Here is a 21,414-nt window from a genome sequence, read left to right as displayed (position 1 = left end):
TAAGCAAAGAAAACTTAGAAAGTCAGCAGCAAAGGTCTGTCACACCTGGGTGAGAGTGGAGATCAGTCTAGCACAGGCTGCACTAGCACAAACTAGACCACAGTAAACCAGGAGCAGACCATGAGAACCACTGAATCTTCAGTGGTAGCACTGCTTCTGGAGCTCTCAGTCCACAGATACTAAAGGGGTAGAACAAATGGTCAGAAGGAGATTATAGGGGTCTCCTTGGTAGCACTGAGGTAGGATTGTGTTGCTTTGCCCAAACTTGGATCCAGGATGCAAGTCCTGGGTGGCAGTCCCAGTACAAGGAGGAATATCAGCACACCAGAGCTTGCAGCCACAGTGGAACAGGGACCCTTATCACAGTTCCAGAGCAGAAAATAGTGCTTATGGTTGCTCACAGACAGGAGAGTAGTTAATATAACTCTCTTTAGATCATACCACCTCAGAAGAACTGAAAACTTACAAGTTCCTAGAAGCATCTCTAAAAACAGCTGCACAAAAACCCTGAACCTTGGGACAGTGCCCCCCTCAATGCTGGAGTAGAGCCCTTCTTTAACAAAGAGTTAAAAGTCAAGAAATAGGCTGGGAAAATGAGAAAACAACAGAAACAAATCTGACCAAAGAAAGATACTATGGGGACAAGGAAGATCAAAATGCATACTCAGGGGAAAATAAAGTCAAACCTCCTACATCCAAAGCCTCCAAGAAAAATATGAATTGGTCTTAGGTCATGGGAGGTTTCAAAAAGAATCTAAAAATCAAGTAAGAGAGGTAGAAAAAAATTGGGGAGAGAAATGAGAGTGATTGAAGAAGATCATGATAAATGATTCAACAACTTGGTAAAGGAGACAAAAAAATACTGAATAAAATAACTCCCTATAAAAACAGATGATACCAAATGTTAAAAGAGGTACAAAAAGCAAATGAGGAGAAGAATGCCTTGAAAAGCAGGATTAGCCAAAAGGAAAAAGAGGCAGAAAAATTCACTGAAGACTCCTTGAAAAGTAGAATTGACCAAATGCAAAAGGATGTACAGAAGTTCATTGAAGAAAATAATTCCTTAAAAATTAGAACTGAGGGGGCAGCTAGGTGATGCAGTGGATAAAGCACTGGCCCTGGATTCAGGAGGACCTAAGTTCAAATCCAGCTTCAGACACTTGACACTTATTAGCTGTGTGACCCTGGGAAAGTCACTTAACCCTCACTGCCCTGCCCAAAAAAAAAAAAATTAGAAATGAGCGAATGGAAGCTAATGACTTCATGAGCAATAAAGAAACAATAAAACAAAACCAAAAAATGGAAAACAAAAAAAGAAGACAATGTTAAACATCTCACTGGAAAAACAACTGACCTAGAAAATAGAGCTATGAGAGACAACTTGAAAATTATTGAACTACCTTAAAAGCCATGATCAAAAAAAGAACCTCAACATTATCTTTCAAGAAATTGTCAGGTAAACTGCCTTGATATTTTAGAATCAGAGGGTAAAATAGAAATTGAAAGAATCCACTTATCACCTCCTGAAAGAGATTCCCAAATGAAACCTCCCAGGCATATTATAGCCAAATTCCAGAGCTCCCAAGTCAAGGAAAAAATATTGCAAGCAGTCAGAAACAATTCAAGTGTTGTGTAGCTACATTCAGGATAACAAAAGATTTAGCTACTTCTACATTAAAGGATCAGAAAGCTTGGAATGTGATATTGCAGAGGGCAAAGGAACCAAGATTATAACCAGGAATCACCTATCAAGAAAAATTGGGTATAATCCTTCAGGGTAAAAATGCATATTCAATGAAATAAAGGACTTTCAAGCATTCCTAATGAAAAGACCGGAGCTGAATAGAAAAATTAACTTTCAAATACAAGACTCAAGAGAAGCATAAAAAGATAAACAGGGAAGGGAAATCATAAGAGACTTAATAAGGCTAAACTCTTTACATTCCTACATGTGAAGATGATACTTATAACTCATAAGAACTTTCTCATTATTAAGGCAAATAGAGGGCATAGATATTAGGTGAATATGAAAGGATATTTAAAAAACAAAATTAAGGGGAGAAGGAGGAATATACTGGAAGAAATGGAATGGGAGATGTAAAATGGGGTAAATTATCTCACATTAAAGAGACAAGAAAAAGCTTTTACAATGGAGGGGAAGATGGGGAAGTTGAGAGGGAATGAGTGACCCATACTCTCATCAGAATTGGCTCAAAGAAGAAATAACATACACACTCAATTGGCTATACAAATCAGTCTTACCCTACAGGACAGTATGAGGGGAAGCAGGTAAGAGAAAGGGGGTGGTGACAGAAGGGAGGGCAGTTTTTGGGAGATAGTAGTTAGAAGCAAAATATTTTTGAGGATGGACACGGTAAAGGAGAGAGATAAGATAATAAACAGAGGGTGAAATAGGATGGAGGGAAATACAGTTAGCAATATTAATTGTGAAAAAAAAGTAGAAGGAAGTTTCTTTGATAAAGGTCTCATTTCTCGAACATATAGAGAATGGCATCCCTCAATTGATTAATGACCAAAAGATATGACCAGTTTTCAGATGAAATAATAAAAGCTATTTATACCCATATGAAAATGTTCTACCTCACTATTGACTGGAGCAATGCAAATTAAAACCATTCTGAGGTACTACCTCATACCTATTGACTAATAGGACGGAAAAAGAAAATGACAGAAATTGGAGGGCACGTGCAAAAATGAGACATTAATGCACTGTTGGTGGAATTGTACCCTGATTCAAACATTCTGTAAAGCAATTTGGAGATATGCCCAAAGGGCTATAAAACCATGCATACCTTATGACCTGGCAATACCACTACTAGGTCTGTATCCAAAAAGAAATAAAAAACAAAAAGGAAAAGGACCTTATAGCAGAACGTTTCTGGTGGCAAAGAATTGGAAATGGAGGAGACATCCATAAATTGGGGAATGGCTGAACAAACTGTGGTATGTGATTATGATGGGATACTATTGTTCTATAAAAAATGATGCGCAGGATGCTCTTAGAAAGTCTGGAAAGACTTACATGAGCTGATGCAAAGTGAAATGTACTATCTCCAAAATAACAGCAATATTGTAAGATGATCAGATGTGAATGACTTATTCTCAGCAATACAATGATCCAAGACAACTCTGAAGGACTTATGATGAAAAATGCTATCATTGAAAGAACTGGTGGTATCTGAGTACAGATTGAAGCATACTTTTAAATTTTATTTTTCTTGAGTTTTTTCCTATGTTTTCTTTCATAACATGACTAATATGGAAATATTTTGCCTGACTACACATATATAACCTGTATCAAATTGCTTCCCTTTTCAACTGGGTCGGGGTGGGGGAGGCAGAAAGGGAGAGAATTTACAACTCAATGTTTTAGAAATGAATGTTAAGAATTGTTTTTACATGTAATTGGGGAAAATAAAATTCTAAATAGATTATGTAAAAAAAAAAAACTTCATAGGTTCAGAAGTTCGGCCTTCCTCTCTAAGTTAAGTTGTCCCATACATCATCTTAATTCAAAGAAATGTATTTCTGTCCTCTCCATCCCTACACACACAATTGAGGGTGACCTGTAATATTACTAATGATGGTTCTAGTATAGGGGAATGGAGAGGGGAGAAGGAGAAAAGAAGGGAAGAGAAAAAGGTATACAAGGTGGCAAGGCAGTAGTATAGAGTCTTTGGAGAGATGTAGATGCAAAATAGGAAAGTTAATATTTAATGCAACACTTTAATGAGTCTATGATCTCATGGGTATAGATACTTTTACCAGTACAAATTATAACCTAACTACATGTTCTTATCTGAACAGCTGCTGCCTATGACTTTCCATAAATTCCCCATGAAGACATTGATTTGTTATCTATGTTTCTTGCCTTTTTGTTTGGCAAATCCTTTCTGGACTACATGTCACATTGATAATGACATTTAACACCACTTCACAAATAAGTCTTCAGTGGAGTGATGATGCAGTCATTTATACATCAGCTATTTATCTTCCCATTGACTTTTTTTTTTTTTTTTGGTGAGGCAATTGAGGTTAAGTGACTTGCCCAGGATCACACAGATAGTAAGTGTTAAGTGCCTGAGGCCGGATTTGAACTCAGGTACTCCTGAATCCAGGGCCGGTGCTTTATCCACTGCGCCATCTAGCTGCCCCCATCAGCTATTTATCTTCATAGAGGTGGTATTATATAGAGAACTAGCCTCAAAGTCAGGAAGTCCTGTGTTCATAACTTGCCTCTGAAATCACTTAATTGCTGTCTGCTTCAGTTTTCTAAACTTCAAGTGTTGTTGTGATGATCAACTAAGAAAATATTACAAAACAGCACAGTGCTTGGAAAATTGTAGATGCTTAATTAATGCTTATTCCTTCCTTCCAGGCTTCTTCTAATTTGACAGAGGAAATTTCCTTACTGGGATTACCCTATGTCAGTGCAATCACAGGTCCTCCATAATGCTTCTTCTTCTCCTCTTTCCTAAAACCTCCCCCCATAAAAATTATATACACACATAATACACATTTGTATATGTGTGTATAAATGTACACATATGCACACATGCATGTAGGCAATGCACATATGCATGCATGCATGCATACACAGTTAACCTGTGGATCATTTGAAATTTTGATTCCTTTAAGATCATGATATCACATGATTTGTAACCATATATCTCACTGAGGGAATACTAATTTTCATCAACAATCAATCAATCGACAAGCATTTAAGTTTCTACTGTGTACCAGGTACTTTGTCAGGTACTGGGATGCAAGTACATGAGTGAAGTAATCCCTACTTAGATGAGTTTATATTCTAATGGGATAGATCATAAGTACCTGTAAAAATAGAGCATAGATATAAAGTTAACGAATACAAACATATGCACATACATACATATATATTCTCTATTTCAAAATGGCCAAAGAAATCCATCATCTAATCTTGTAATGAACTTTTCTGTATATATTTAGGTTGATGTTTGATCAGGAGAGCTATTCTGTCATTGAAACCATACTTAGTATTTATTTATGTTGGTAGAAATTGACATTTATACTCTACCTAGGCTCCTATATTCAAGAAAACAGGTCATCTTCACAATACAATATGATAATAATAAAAGAGAGTCCCAAGAATCTTATCATCCAGTGGATCAGAACTAAAAATATAGAGAAAATATTAAAATGATGAAAATTCATCATACCAAGTTTTTTTTTAATAAAGTGAATAAATTATTAGGTAGGAGTTTTGCTCTGGGTTCATTTTGAGTAAAACATTCTCCATACTTCTTTCAAAATGCAAAATGGAATAAAAAAATAAAACAGGCTTAGGACTCACAAGGCATAGGACAACAATTCTTAACCTTTTTTGCATCACAGAGCCTTTTGGCTGCCTGGTGGACATCTTCTCAAGTTAATACACACACACACACACACACACACACACACACACACACACACACACACATACATACACACAAGATAAAATACCTAGGATCCCAAAGGATACCAATTATATTGAAATATGGGTATTCACTTTAAAAAAAAAAAAGATTTCACAGACTCTAGGTTAAGTATCCTGGTTTAAGAGGTTTGATTTAATGTTCAATATATGGTTGGCCTCAGACACTAGTGGTGTGACCTTGAGTGACTTAGCAAGTCATTTAACCCTGTGTGGTTCAGTTTACTCATCTGTAAAATGAGCTGGGAAAGAAAGTAGCAAAATCACTCAATATCTTTGCCAAGAAAACCCAAATGGGGTCACTGAAGAGTCAAACATGATTGAAAAGTAAACAAATATGGCTTATAGTTTCTAAAGGTAACACAGAAAATAAGCAATTGTAAAGGGTTTTAATAATAATTTTTTATCTGTAAAATGAGAGACTTGCACTAGAAAGTCTCAAAGGCCCTTTCCAGTTCTAGCATTCTATGCTTCCATAAGGCATTTGAATGAGTTCTTAGTAGTCCACAATAAAGTTACTATAGAAACACAACATCAGTTCTAGTATACATTTTATTGTTCCTGTCCTTATTGAGCACATTTATTCCCTTCCCACTCTATAGTTATTTGGAATGTTTGGATTCTGTTAAATTTTTAATCACCTTGTGGTATTGAACTAAACAGAAAATATGATCTGTCCTCATTCTCCCAAGAGGACTCTGCTCATCAGTAGGATAATGCTGCTATCCTAGCATTACAATGTACTTTGATTTTTTCCCCCTCCCATGAATTGGGATAAAGTCTTAATCTTGAAGCATTAGCTTCATTTTGGAATGTAATAACTTGGTGCACTTTTGGATTGTTTTGTCCACTGGGTCAATATTTTAAAATCATGATGCCTACAAAACTGGCATGTCTTACTGACACAGCAAACTTGATGTGTCATTTCCTATAAAATTTAAACAAGCCCTCAATCCATAAAGATATATTCATAATATTAGTTTACTGCATTTTTAAAGGCAACAGGCACCACTGAAATGTAGCCATAGCATCACCTATAAATAAAGCCATAAGCATTTAAGCATTAAGAAAATAATCTTTAAAAAAGTAAATAAACATTTTTCTCAGTTAAAATCACAAAAATAATAATGAAGAATTAAAATAATCTCAGCAGATTTGAAATGTAAGGTAAGTAAGCTAAATTCAAATAGAAACTAATCTGATGCTTCTCGTGAAATTCAAATTTGACTGTGTTCAGAGAGGGCATTTATTAAAGATTTGGCAAAGTTCAGTTAGTCATGTATTTGGCATTCTTATTTGTCACCCTATATTTATCTGACATTTTATTCTCTAACAAATTTTAGCCCAGGAAAGAAAAGGTGGTAAGATTGCATCACCCCTTTACAGTACACTGTGTTCAAGATGTCATCCTATCATGCAGACTTCTCTTTCACACCTAGTTATTGAGTCAATGTCTCCCTATCAACTCTCATTTCTATCAGCTACTGTTTATTCTAGGGGAAGCTTTTTTCTGTTATTCAGTTGTTTCAGTTGTGTCCAACTCTTTTTGATCACTTTTTGGGTTTTTTTCTTGGCAAGGATACTGAAGTAGTTTATCATTTCCTTCTCCAGCTCATTGTACAGATGAGAAAACTGAGGCAAATGAGGTTAAGTGACTCACCCAGGGTCACACAGCTGCCAGGTGCTCTATACACTATGCCAACTAGCTGCCCCATGAGGGTTAACTTAGGAGAGTCAAACCCATAAGGGCTGCTGAAGAGAAGAGTTGGGAAAGAACATTTTCATCCATAAAAAGGATATGGGCAAACAAAAATGTAGTAAGTAGCTTTCTTATGAAATCAAACATCTCTGAGCCCAGATACTGTTACACAATTATCAACAAACATGAAAATAAAAGTCCACCCATCATATAGATTATTTTAAATAGTTCCCCCTTTTTAGTTTGCCATACATAAGGATAATCTTGCATTACATTTGGTGTTCTTGTACTAGCAGCAGCAGCAGTGGTAGTTCAGCCATTTTCAGGTGTGTCAGACTCTTCATGACCCCATTTGTTGTTGTTGTTCTTATTGTTGTTTTCAGATACTGGGGTAGTTTGCTATTTCCTTTCCCAGCTCATTTTACAGATTAAAACATGTTATATACAGGGTTAAGCAACTTGCTCAAGGTCACACAACTAGTAAGCATCTGAGAACAGATCTGAACTCAGAAAGATGAGTCTTCTTGACTCTAGGCCTATCACCACCTGGCTGCCCATATAAAATGAAGAGAGAAAATAGTCATTTATCCAGCTACATTTTCTACAGAATATTTAACATCTAAATGTTTGGAAGTATAATTAATAATAGTAGCTTCCATTCTTATAGCACTTTCATTATAATAACTGTCAGATAGATAGTTAATTTATTCTATTTTACAAATGAAGAAACTGAAGGTCAAACATTTAAATAGCCTGAACTTGGATCTTCTGACTCCAAAGCTAGAAGCCTTTTCCCTAACTTATAGCTGCCTCTCAACTAACTCACTCACTTTTCATCCATGTACTTTTAACATTGTATAGACTCAGGGGATAGCTAGGTGGACCAGTGGATAAAGATTACTGGCTCTGGATTCAGAAGTGCCTTAGTTCAAATCAGGCCTCAGACACTTGACACTTAGTAGCTGTGTGACCTTTGGCAAGTCACTTAACCCTCATTGCCCCACAAAAAAAAACCCAAAAACATTGTATAGACTCAACTAATGTGATGGTGATGATTAGTATATAATCTATTTTATACATTATATATTACAAAACATATATAGAATATAATCTATCTGGGTGCAGATATAACATATAATACTAAATACTATTTTATCATATATAACATAATATGCTATGTAATATCATGTGTATTGTATATAACCATATGACATGAGGCATAAAAAATACTATATGTACTATAGATTATAGACATTTTATATAAGTACATAATATATATTTTAAATATATGCATATATAGATACTATATATAATATTATATCCCTATTTTCCCTAAAGAAAAATCACATAGTGAATCATCAGTAACAATATTCATACTCCTCTAATAACTATTTAAATATATAAGTATATAAATATTAATATCCAATATATCATACACCCACAATCTAGACTTATATACAGTTTATTAAAAATAATATATAGGGAGATTTCTTTCATGGTTTTCCTCCCCCCACCCTTCCCTTCCCTTGCTCCTAAATAAACTACCACCTTATTCTAACTAAAATATATATATATATAACTATTACCTATAGTATTATATTATAAACAATGTAAGTATATAATATGCAATGTTACAGATTATAGACTATACAACATAATTGTATATAATGTAATCATAAAATATAAAATATAATGTAATGGTATACAATGTAATTGTATAATATATAGGGCCATAGATTGTGTATAATGCCATAGAAAACTATAGATTATATATGCATATATATTATCCTCAGTAACATAGATGATTTTGTAGGCTAAATGTGATTTAAAAAAAATTTTTTTTAATGAGGCAGTTGGGGTTAAGTGACTTGCCTAGGCTCACATAGCTAGTAAGTGTTAAGTGTCTGAAGCCGGATTTGAACTCAGGTACTCCTGACTCCAGGGCCAGTGCTTAAATGGGCTTTTAAAACAATTTTTTCCCTAAAGGAAAACTAGAATAAATTATTAATAATAATACTCATATTCTATCATAGTTATTTAAATACTTAATTGTATTAATATCATTAAAATATCCATTATCTATGATATATCATTTGTATTCCTCTATGTCTATTTGGGATGTTTTGACAGTTTTGCTTTAGATATGTGAATAATAAAATGTACCATAATTTTATGTCAGATTTTCCTTTATTTAAGAAAGTCATCATCATTTTTTTCTTTTTATTAGGATTATGTAACAACAATGGGAGAAGGAGGAGGAAAAGCAGCAGCAGCAGCAACAAAAACAGCAAAGAACTAGCATTTATGTGTCTGCCATGTGCCAGGTAACATGCTAAACTGTTATAAATATTATTTCATTTGATTCTAGCAACAATTCTGGGAGGCAAATACTGTTATTATCTACATTTTATAGTTAAAGAAACTGGGGCAAAAATTACGTGACTTGCCCAAGGTCGCACAGCAAATATCTGAGACCAGATTTTAACTTGTCTTCTTGACTCCAGGCCTTGACCTCTATCTACTACTTCACCACATAGTTGGGGAAGCATGGAGCATAGAGCAGGAAGCAAATTTAATAATAATTCATAGCAATTAACAATATCAATAATAATAATAATAATAGTTTGCCTTTCTAAATTTTGTAAGGTTATAAAATGTTTTCTTTACAATAACCATATAAGGAGCATACTATAATTATTAGCCTCACTTTACAGATGGGGAAGTTAAGATTTACAAACAGAAAATTACTTGTTCAGAAGCACATTTTTTTTTCATATAAGGTATTTTATTTTTCCGTTACATGTAAAGATAGTTCTCAACTTTCGTTTATACAAGCTTTACCATTTCAGATTTTTCTCCCTCCCTCCCCTCCCTCCCCCCTCCCCTAGACAGCAGACAATCTGATATAGGTTATATCTATATATCTATATACATAGACATATATATATATATATATATATACACACACACATATATATATATACACACATAATAACATAATCCTATTTCTGCATTAATCCTGTTACAAGAGAAAAAATCAGAGCAGTGATGCAAAACCTCAAAAAAAAAAAAAAACCAACAGCACCCAAAACAAAAGAAATAGTATGGTTCAATCAGCATCTATACTCCACAGTTCTTTTTTTTTTTTTCTTGGAATTGGAGATCCTCTTCTATCATGAGTTCCCTGGAACTCTTCTGTACCATTGCATTGGTGAGAAGAATATAGTCTATCACAGTAGGTCAACACTCAATGTTGATGATACTGTGTACAATGTTCTTCTGGTTCTGCTCATCTCACTCATCATCAGCTCACGTAAGACCCTCCAGGTTTCTCTGAACTCCTCCTGCTCATCATTTCTTACAGCACAATAGTATTCCATTGTATTCATATACCACAACTTGTCCAGCCATTCCCCAATTGATGGGCATCCCCTCAACTTCCCAATTCCTTGCCACCACTTAAAGAACAGCTATAAATATTTTTGTACATGTGGGTCCCTTTCCCCCTTCCATGATTTCTTTGGGAAAAAGACCTAAAAGTGGAATTGCTGGGTCAAAGGGTATGTACAGCTTTATAGCCCTTTGGGCATAATTCCAAATTGCTCTCCAGAATGGTTGGATCAGTTCACAGCTCCACCAACAATGCATTAGTGTTCCAATTTTCCCACAGCCTCTCCCACATTTATTATCTTCCTTTTTTGGCATTTTAGCCAATCTGATAGGTGTCAGGTTGTTTTAATTTGCATCTCTCTAATCATTAGAGATTTAGAGCATTTTTTCATATGGGAATAGATAGCTTTGGTTTCTTCATCAGAAAACTGCCTGTTCATATCCTTTGACCATTTCTCAATTGGGGACTTGGATTCTTATAAATTTGATTTAATTCCCTATATATTTTAGAGATAAGGCCTTTATTAGAAGCACTGGCCTCAAAAATTGTTTCCCAGCTTTCTGCCTCCCTTCTAATTTTGGATGCATTGCTTCTGTTTGTACAAAAATTTTTTAATTTAATATAATCAAAATCATCCATTTTGCATTTTATAATATACTCTATCTCTTGTTTGGTCAAAAACTGTTTTCCTTTCCAAAGATCTGATAGGTAGACTATTCCTTTCTCTCCTAATTTACTTATGGTATCACCTCTTATGTCTAAATCATGTATCCATTTTGACCTTATTTTAGTATAAGGTGTAAGATGTTGGTCTATGCCTAATTTCTGCCATACTATCTTCCAGTTTTCCCAGCAGTTTTTGTCAAATACTGAGTTCCTATCGCAGAAGCTGGAGTCTTTGGGTTTATCAAACACTACATTACTAGTGTCATTTACTACTGCATTTCCTGAGCCTAGCCTATTCCATTGATCTACCACTCTATTTTTTAGCCAGTACCAGATAGTTTTGATGACTGCCATTTTATAGTAAAGCTCCAGGTTTGGTACCGCTAACCCACCTTTCTGTGAATTTTTTTTCATTATTCCCTGGTTATTCTTGATTTTTTGTTTTTCCAGATGAATTTTGTTATTATTTTTTCTAGCTGTATAAAATAATTTTTAGGTAGTCTGATTGGTATGGCACTGAATAAGTAAATTAATTTAGGCAGTATTTTCATTTTTACTATATTAACTCTGCCTATCCATGAGCAATTGATATCTTCCCAATTATTTAGATCTGATTTGATTTGTGTGAAGTGTTTGGTAGTTGTGTTCATAGAGTTCCTGGGTTTGTTTTGGCAAGTAGACTCCCAAATATTTTATATTATCTACTGTTACTTTAAATGGAATTTCTCTTTCTATCTCTTGCTGCTGGACTTTGTTGGTCATGTATAGAAATGCTGATGATTTATGTGGATTTATTTTATATCCTGCTACTTTGCTAAAGTTGTTCATTGTTTCAAGTAATTTTTGAGTTGATTCTCCAGGATTCCTTAAGTATACCATCATATCATCTGCAAAGAGTGATAGTTTTGTTTCCTCCTTGCCTATTCTAATTCCTTTAATTCCTTTCTCTTCTCTGATTGCTAAAGCTAACATTTCTAGGAAAATATTAAATAATAGGGGTGATAATGGACATCCCTGTTTCACCCCTGATCTTATTGGGAAGGCCTCTAATTTATCTCCATTGCATATAATACTTGCTGATGACTTTTGGTAGATACTGTTTATTATTGTAAGGAAAGCTCCACCTATTCCTAAACTCTCTAGTGTTTTTATTAGGAATGGGTGTTGTACTTTGTCAAAAGCTTTCTCTGCATCTATTGAGATAATCATATGATTTTAGTTGGTTTTCTTATTGATGTGGTTGATTATGTAAATAGTTTTCCTAATGTTGAACCAGCCCTGCATTCCTGGTATAAATCCCATCTGGTCATAGCATATTATCCTGGTGATCACTTGCTGTAACCTCCTTGCTAATATCTTATTTAAGATTTTAGCATCAATATTCATTAGGGAAATTGGTCTATAATTTTCTTTCTCTGTTTTTGCTTTGCCTGGTTTTGGTATCACCACCATATTTGTGTCATAAAACGAATTTGGTAGAACTCCTTCTTCACCTATTTTTCCAAATAATTTGTATAATATTGGAATTAATTGTTCTTTAAATGTTTGGTAAAATTCACCCGTAAACCCATCTGGCCCTGGGGATTTTTTCTTAGGGAGTTCATTAATGGCTTGTTCAATTTCTTTTTCTAATATGGGCTTATTTAAGGATTTTATTTCTTCTTCCGTTAACCTGGGCAGTTTGTATTTTTGTAAATATTCATCCATTTCATTTAGATTGTCAAATTTATTGGTATACAGTTGGGCAAAATAATTCCTAATTATTGATTTAATTTCCACTTCATTGGTGGTAACATCACCCTTTTCATTTTTGATACTGGTAATTTGGTTTTATTCTTTCTTTTTTTTAATCAAATTAACCAATATTTTTTCTATTTTATTGGTTTTTTCATAAAACCAGCTCTTAGTTTTATTGATTAATTCTATACTTTTTTTGCTTTCAATCTTATTAATTTCTCCTTTAATTTTCAGGATCTCTAATTTAGTGTCTAATTGGGGGTTTCTAATTTGTTCATTTTCTAGCTTTTTAAGTTGCATGCCCAATTCATTAATCTCCTCTTTCTCTTTTTTATTCATGTAAGCATTTAGAGCTATAAATTCTCCCCTAATCACTGCTTTGGCTGCATCCCATAGATTTTGATATGTTGTCTCATTATTGTCATTCTCTTGGATAAAGTTATTGATTGTTTCTATGATTTCTTGTTTGGCCCATTCATTCTTTAGAATGAAATTATTTAGTTTCCAATTGATTTTCATTCTACTTTTCCCTGGCTCTTTCTTACATGTAATTTTTATTGCATCATGATCTGAGAAGGATGCATTTACTATTTCTGCCTTTCTACATTTGACTATGATGTTTTTGTGCCCTAATACGTGGTCAATTTTTGAAAATGTGCCATGTACTGCTGAGAAAAAGGTATATTCCTTTCTATCCCCATTCAATTTTCTCCAGACATCTATCGTGTCTCAATTTTCTAGTAATCTATTCACCTCTTTCACTTCTTTCTTATTTATTTTTTGGCTAGATTTATCTAATTCTGAGAGGGGGAGATTCAGATCCCCCACTAGTATAGTATTACTGTCTAATTCCTCTTGTAACTCATTTAACTTCTCCTCTAAGAACTTGGATGCTATACCACTTGGAGCATACATATTTAATATTGATATTACTTCATTATCTATAGTACCTTTAAGTAAGGTGTAATTTCCTTCCTTATCTCTTTTAATGAGATCTATTTTTGCCTGCACTTTGTCTGAGATAAGGATTGCTACCCCTGCCTTTTTTACTTTAGCTGAGGCATAATATATTCTGCTCTAGCCTTTTACCTTTACTCTGTGTGTATCTCTCTGCTTCAAATGTGTTTCTTGTAAACAGCATATTGTAGGATTCTGGTTTTTAATCCACTCTGCAATTAGCTTCCGTTTTATAGCAGAGTTCATCCCATTCACATTCACAGTTATTATTACTGACTGTCTATTCCCCTCCATTCTATTTACCCCCTTTGTACTTTCCCCCCTTCTTTCACCCAATTCCTCCTCACTGACATTTTACTTCTTACCCCTGCCTCCCCCAATGTGCCCTCCCTTTTTATCACCCCCCTCTCTATTCTTTACCCTTTTCTCCCTTGCTTTTGTCCTCCCTTCTATCAGCACCCACCTTTTCCTTTCCTTTTTGCTTCCCTAAAGAATGAGTTAAATTCCTTTATCCCAGTGAACGTATATGTTATTCCCTCTTTGAGTCAAATCTAATGAGAATAGGGTTGAAACAATGTTCCCCCCTCCTTTCTTTCCCTCTATTGTAATAGGTTTTTTTTTTCCACCTCTTCATATGATATAATTCATCCCATTCCACCTCCCCTTTCCTCTCCTCCCCATAGACTCCCTTTTTAACCCCTTAATTCTTTTGTATCATCACATCAAAGACAATTTATTTTTATACCCTCTATGTAAAGTCCTTCTCTCTGCCCAAATACATTTACATTTCTTAAGAGTTATGAGTATTATCTTCCTGTGTAGGGATATAAACAGTTTAACCTAATAGGGTAACCTTTTTTTTCCCCCTCTGTTTACCTTTTTAAACTTCTCTTGAGTCTTGTATGTTGAGATCGAATTTTCTATTCAGTTCTGGTCTTTTCACCAGGAAAGATTGAAAGTCCTCAATGTCATTAAATGTCCATCTTTTCCCCTGAAAGAAAATGCACATTTTTGCTGGGTAATAGATTCTTGGCTGCAATCAAAGCTCCTTTGCATTCCAGAATATCATATTCCAAGCCTTGCGGTCCTTTAATGTTGAAGCTGCCAGGTCCTGAGCAATCCTGACTGTGGCTCCATGATATTTAAATTGCTTCTTTCTGGCTGCTTGGAGTATTTTCTCCTTCACCTGATAATTCTGGAATTTGGCTACAATATTCCTTGGAGTTTTCCTTTTAGGGTCTCTTTCAGGAGGTGATCGGTGGATTCTTTCAATGATGATTTTATCCTCTGATTCTATGATATCAGGGCAGTTCTCCTTAATAGTTTCCTGGAATATGGTGTCTAGATTCTTTTTCTGGTCATGGCTTTCAGGCAGTCCAGTGATTCTCAAATTGTCTCTCTTCGATCTGTTTTCCAGATCAGTTGTCTTTCCAATGAGGTATTTCACATTTTCTTCTATTTTTTCATTTTTTTGATTCTGCTTGACTGATTTCTGGTGTCTCATGGATTCCTTATCTTCCAACTGTCCCACTTTAATTTTTAAGGCATTGTTTTCTTCAGTGAGATTATGCACTTTTTTTTTCCATTTGGCCGTGAATTTTTTAAGGCACTGTTTTCTTCAATGAGATTATGCACCTTTTTTTCCATTTGGCCAGATGAATTTTTTAAGGTATTGTTTTCTTCAGTGAGATTATGCACCTTTTTTTCCATTTGGCCAAATGAATTTTTTAAGGCTTTGTTTTCTTCAGTGAAATTATGTGCTTCCTTTTCCAAGCTGCTGATTCTTTTTTCATAGTTTTCTTGTTTTGCTTTCATTTCTCTCCCCATTTTTTCTTCTACCTCTTGCAATTGATTTTTAAAATCCTTTTTGAGCTCTTCCAGGAAGCTTTTTGTTCTTGAGACCAATTCACCTTCCCTCGTGAGGCTTCAGATGTAGGCAATTTAAGGCTATTGTCCTCATCTGAGTTTGTGTTGGCTTCTTCCCTATTGATACAGAAGCTCTCAATGGAGAGGGCTCTTTTTTGCTTCTTACTCATTATTGCAGCTTATTTATTTATTTTTTAAGTTGAGGTCTGCTCTGGGAGCACCAGGGTCCCTGTTTTGGGCTTCTTTTGCAGGGGTATAGGTGCTGTGTGACCGGGTTTTTACTCTGAGGCCTATATGGTGTGTGGAGATCCCCCGCCCTGCACTTCCTTTCTGATTGTGCTTGGCCAGCCAGGCGCCAGACCCCGGCATCTGATCCTGCCTGACCCGTTCATGGCCCTTTCGGCCAGTGCAGGTAGGTTTTTCCACTGTCCTTCTTGGCCACCAGATTTTTGAGCCAGGTTCCAGGGGCCTCAGTTGTTCGGCTGTGGTCCGCAGTTTCTGCTGACTTGCCCTGACCCCCTCAGCCCTGGGTTGCTGTCCTGCGCTGGGCCTCCCTTTTGCCCGAGTCAGACTGACCTTTTCCTGAAGTCTTCTAAATTATCTCTGGTTGGAGGACTGTGTCTCTCTGTCTCTTTGCAGGTTCTGTAGTTTCAGAATCCATCCAGAGGCTTGATTTAATGTTTGTTTTGAGGGAACAGAAGGAGAGCTCAGGCAGCTTGCTGCTTCCTCTCCGCCATCTTGGCTCCACCCCCCCAGAAGCACTTTTTTAATAAATATGGCACTGGAATTCAAATCTGTATACTGATTCCAAACTCAGTTTCCCACCTAAGGTTGACTCACTTTAAAGATCAGCTAGTTCAGTTGCCTTTCCCATATTAAAGTTTAAAAATAAATGAGTTTCAGAGAAGTGAAATTATTTCCCAGTGTTTCCAAGAAGAGCTGGAATGAGAATTCCTATTTCCTGACTCCCAGAATAATGTTCATTGCCGTGTCTTACCCACATGATTCAAAATAAAGCTTCACTAACATCTTGTACTTGATGAATCAACACTGAAGTGATAAACAAAATGAATTAGTCATACATGCTCACATAATTCTGTGTTCCTACCCCTGAACATGTCCTATTCTGCCAATACATTGCTTGCACTGCCCTGCTGAAGACTTTTAATGTCAAAATGTCTGTTTCATCATTCAGCATGTTGATTATGGGCTTTCACATTTCCCAAACAAGCTATTGTCCAAAAAACACTTAACCAGGGCTTTGGATAACCTTTTAAATGTAGCTTTGCCCCCAGATTAAGCCAATGAAAAGCATTCTAATGAAAGAAACAGTGGTGGCTGATAAAAGGGCAATTTATGAAATAAGCTACTACCTAAAGCCAAGACACTACTCTTTGAAAGTTTGCTTTCATTTTCCTGGACTCATTTTTGAATAGCTTTGTACTGACACATTTCTCTACAGAAACGAAAATATTTTCTGTCGACCAAATTGAACATAATTATCCCTCTTTCAGAAAGGAGGGGTAGATTAAGTTTGTGTGAGCATTCTTATAAACCTATGAATGAATTTTCTCCTCAGTTTCCTTTGTAAGGAGCAAGGAAGAAGCAATATATTTGTCCTTTTGTCAAACCATACTCAGGTCAGGCTGGTTGTACACTTGCTCACTTATTCATTTTACCTAGTAATTCTCTAGACCAGTAGTCTACAAAGTGAGGGCTATAGCTTCCTGAGGGATCATGAAATAAATCTAAGTGGGCCAACTACTTTCATTCTAATCACCCCAATTTGCAACCTGAGTGTTATCTTTGATTCTCACACATCCTCTTCTCACATAAATGAATTAGTTGTTAAATCTTATTCTTTCTACATACCCAATATCTCTCACATCACCAAATTCAAGTCCTAATGACCTCTTCTTGAGACTATCACAGTAGTCTCCTAATTGATCCTACCGCCCCCGTGTCTCTCCCCACTCCAAATGATGTCTTAAAGCAGACATCTCACCATATCATTCCCCTGCTCAGTAAACCTAGAGGCTCTCTACTGATTCTAAGATAAAATACTAATTCAATTTTATTTTTTATAATTTTTTATAATTTATAATTTATAATTTTTTATAATTTATATTTTTGTATAAAATTGTGTTCATTATAATACATAAATAACATTGAATACATACTTATAAGTACAAAAGAAGATGTTTAAAAATAGAGATGGGGTGAAGTTAGAGATAGAGATAGAAATCCGAAATAGGGTAAGGGATAGGGATAGAAACTCAATTTGTGATTTCATTAGAATAGGGAACCCCCAAATGAAGAAATTTCCTACACCCAGGCAGGTCTACAATTTCTCTGTGATGTATAGTTTAGGAGAGTTTCCCTCATCACTGAGAGGTTAAGTGAATTGTGCAGGATCAGTAAGTATGGATTAGAAATGGGAGCTGAATCTTACATTGTATACCAAGATAAGATCAAAATGAGTACACAATTAAGACATAAAGGATAATACCAGAAACAAATTAGTAGAGTAATGAATAGTTTACCTATCAGATCTATGAAAAAGAAGAATTTATGATCACACAAGAGATTGGGAGCATTCCAAGATATAAACTGGATAATTTTGATTATATTAAATTAAATAAATTTTGCACAAACAAAACCAATGCAAACTAAGATTAGAAGGAAAATAGAACTCTAAGAAACAATTTGTACAGTAAGTGTCTTTGTTAAAGACCTCATTCTCAAATATATAGAAAACTGAGTCAAATTTATAAGAATACAAATCATTCCCCAACTGATAAATGGTGAAAGGATATGAATAGGCAGTTTTCAGATGAAGAAATCAAAGCTATCAATATTCGTATGAAAAAATGCTCTAAATTACTACTGATTAGAGAAATACAAATTAAAACTACTCTGAGGTACCACCTCACATACAACAGATTGACTAATATAACAGAAAAGGAAAATGATAAATGTTGCAGAGCATGTGGGAAATTGGGACACTAATATATTGTTGATGGAGTTGTGGACTGATTCAACCATTCTGGAGAGCAATTTGGAATTATACCCAAAGGGCAATCAAACTGTGCATAATCTTTGATGCAGCAATACTCCTACTAGGTCTGCATCCCAAAAATATCATAAAAAAGTGGAAAGGACCTAAATGTACAAAAATATTTATAGCAGGTCTTTTTGTGGTAGGTAGGAAAGAATCTGAAATTAAGGGAATGCCCATCAACTGGGGAATGGCTGAACAAATTGTAGTACATTGATGTAATTGAATATTATTGTTCTATAAGAAATGTGAGCAGGCAGATTTCAGAAAAACCTGGAAAGATTTACATGAACTGATTCTGAGTGAAGTGAACAGAACCAGGAGAACACTGTACACAGTAACAAGCAACATTGTGTGATAATCAACTATGAATAACTGAAATCTTCTCATCAATACAATGATCCAATAAATTACAAAAGACTCATGATGGAAAATGCTATCCACATTCAGAGAAAGAACTGATGTTATCTGAATGCAGATCAAAACATACTATTTTCACTTTATTTTTTGTGTTTTTTTCCTTTTGTCCTGTTTCTTTTTTTATAACATGACTAATATGGAAATACATTTTTACCTGATTGCACGTATATAACTTATATCAAATTGCTTCCCATTTTACGGAAGGAGGAGGGAAGGCAGGAAAGAAAAAAAATGGAGTCCAATTTGTTTTTAAATGAATGCTAAAATTGTCTTTACATGTAACTGAAAAAACATAAAATACTATTTTAAAAAAAAGAAATGGAAGTTGAACCCAGGTTTTCCACCAAAGGATGCTAAGGGAAATTAAGCAATGGGAGTTGATTGCAAGTTGTGTCTCTCTTCATCATTCATAACATGGAGAAACATAATTGTATGATACTGCACAGTAGGGGAAGAAGCTCAAGAAATATTATAAAGTATTAGTGCAGTGTAGTAAAATATTTTCATTCAGAAACAGCTGTGGTGATCATTTTGCAATGTAATATGAAGACTTGATCCATCCCATATCATATGAAGTGATTCTAGAAGCAAAATTACTTTTGTAGAATTTGGGGAAAATATAGATATTATTAGAATAATACTTATAATAATAATACTTATTAGAATAAGTCATTATGGTTATTTACCAAGATTCTGGGTTGAAAACTGTTTAAGCAATAGATCTCTTCACCACCACTCCCCACTCCCTAATACATTTCCATGTCACCCCTTCCCATGATTTCCCTATGCCATTCCTCCTCAGATTTCCTCTGTGCCTTCTAGAATTCTTTGTTCTATTATTCCCCTTTCAATTAGAATTGCATCCTTTATAAATAATTTGATACATACTTAAAATCTACTGCATTTTGTTTTTCTCAAACAGATTGTAAATTCCTTGAAGGCAGACATTGCTTCTTTTTTTCCTTGTACCCTCAGTACCTAACAGTGCCTGGCATGTGATAGGTACTTAGGAAATGCTTGACAAATTCAATGGAATACTGTTAAAACTTGGAAAACAGAGTAACAGAAGTGCAGAGTTGGCCAATATGGCCATTTGGTTCTTTACATTCTAATTTTTTTATGTATTCCTCACTTGACTGGATGTTTCATGCAGAGGCATCTCCCCTCAACATGCTCAATCATGAATATATTCAGTAAAGTATAAACCACTGCCCACCAGCTAAGAGCAGGAAATTTCACTTTTAAGGAATTTCAATTGTTAGGAAGGGTTTTTTTATACTGAATTAAATTTTACATCACTAAGATTTATACACATTGAACATAGATTCTGTTCTCTGGCACCAAGCAGAAAAAAAAATCTACTTCTTATTTCACACGACAGTCCTCCAAATACTTGAAGAGAAAACCTTCTGGATCCATCTACTACAAAGTTGAGAATAGCCTCTTTCCTGAACTTCCTACATCTTTTAAGTTTTTCTGGTGGAATCACAGTCCCTCTTTCTTCCAGCAGTGTCCAGGAGCAAAAGACTTGTGCTGTCACTGAATGAAATCATGCAATCATTGGGGAAAACTCCCTTCCCTTAGGCCCAGTGGCCCTAAGAACCAGGCTTGTTCCAAGTTGAATGTTCCTGCCAGCCTAGTAGGGAAGCCATGAGAAACCAAGGTCCCAGGAGGCAAGTTCAGAATAGTTTTGTTCTTGGAACTTCATGAAACTGATGTTATTTAGGACATGACTTAAATTGTGAATCTAAATCCCCTTCTGCTCCTTTGAGACTAAGGTGGTGTTGAACAAATTATGCCCTACAGGTCTTAGGGAAAATGTATGTTTATTCTTGCTATACCTTTGAAGTAAATATCCATCTGTTTAAAGTTAATTTGTACTTCATTTTTGGAAAAGGCTCAAGATATTCTCTTCTCTTCCAACATTTTTAGGAATAGGCTAGGAATCAAAAGATAGCGGACTGAGTCTTGGCTCTTCTTCTTTTAGTATGTGACCTTGGTCTTATCCCATAACCTTTCTAAATCCCATTTTCTTTATCAGAAAGATGGAGATAAAACATACCTTATATGTTTGTTGTAAAATTCAATTGAGAGGATGAATGTGGAGGTGCTTATGAATTATGAAGTCCTAAATGTAAGTTATG

This window comes from Dromiciops gliroides, chromosome 1 (genome assembly GCF_019393635.1).
Source record: "Dromiciops gliroides isolate mDroGli1 chromosome 1, mDroGli1.pri, whole genome shotgun sequence".
NCBI lineage: Eukaryota > Metazoa > Chordata > Mammalia > Microbiotheria > Microbiotheriidae > Dromiciops > Dromiciops gliroides.
This window is presented reverse-complemented; position numbering follows the sequence as displayed.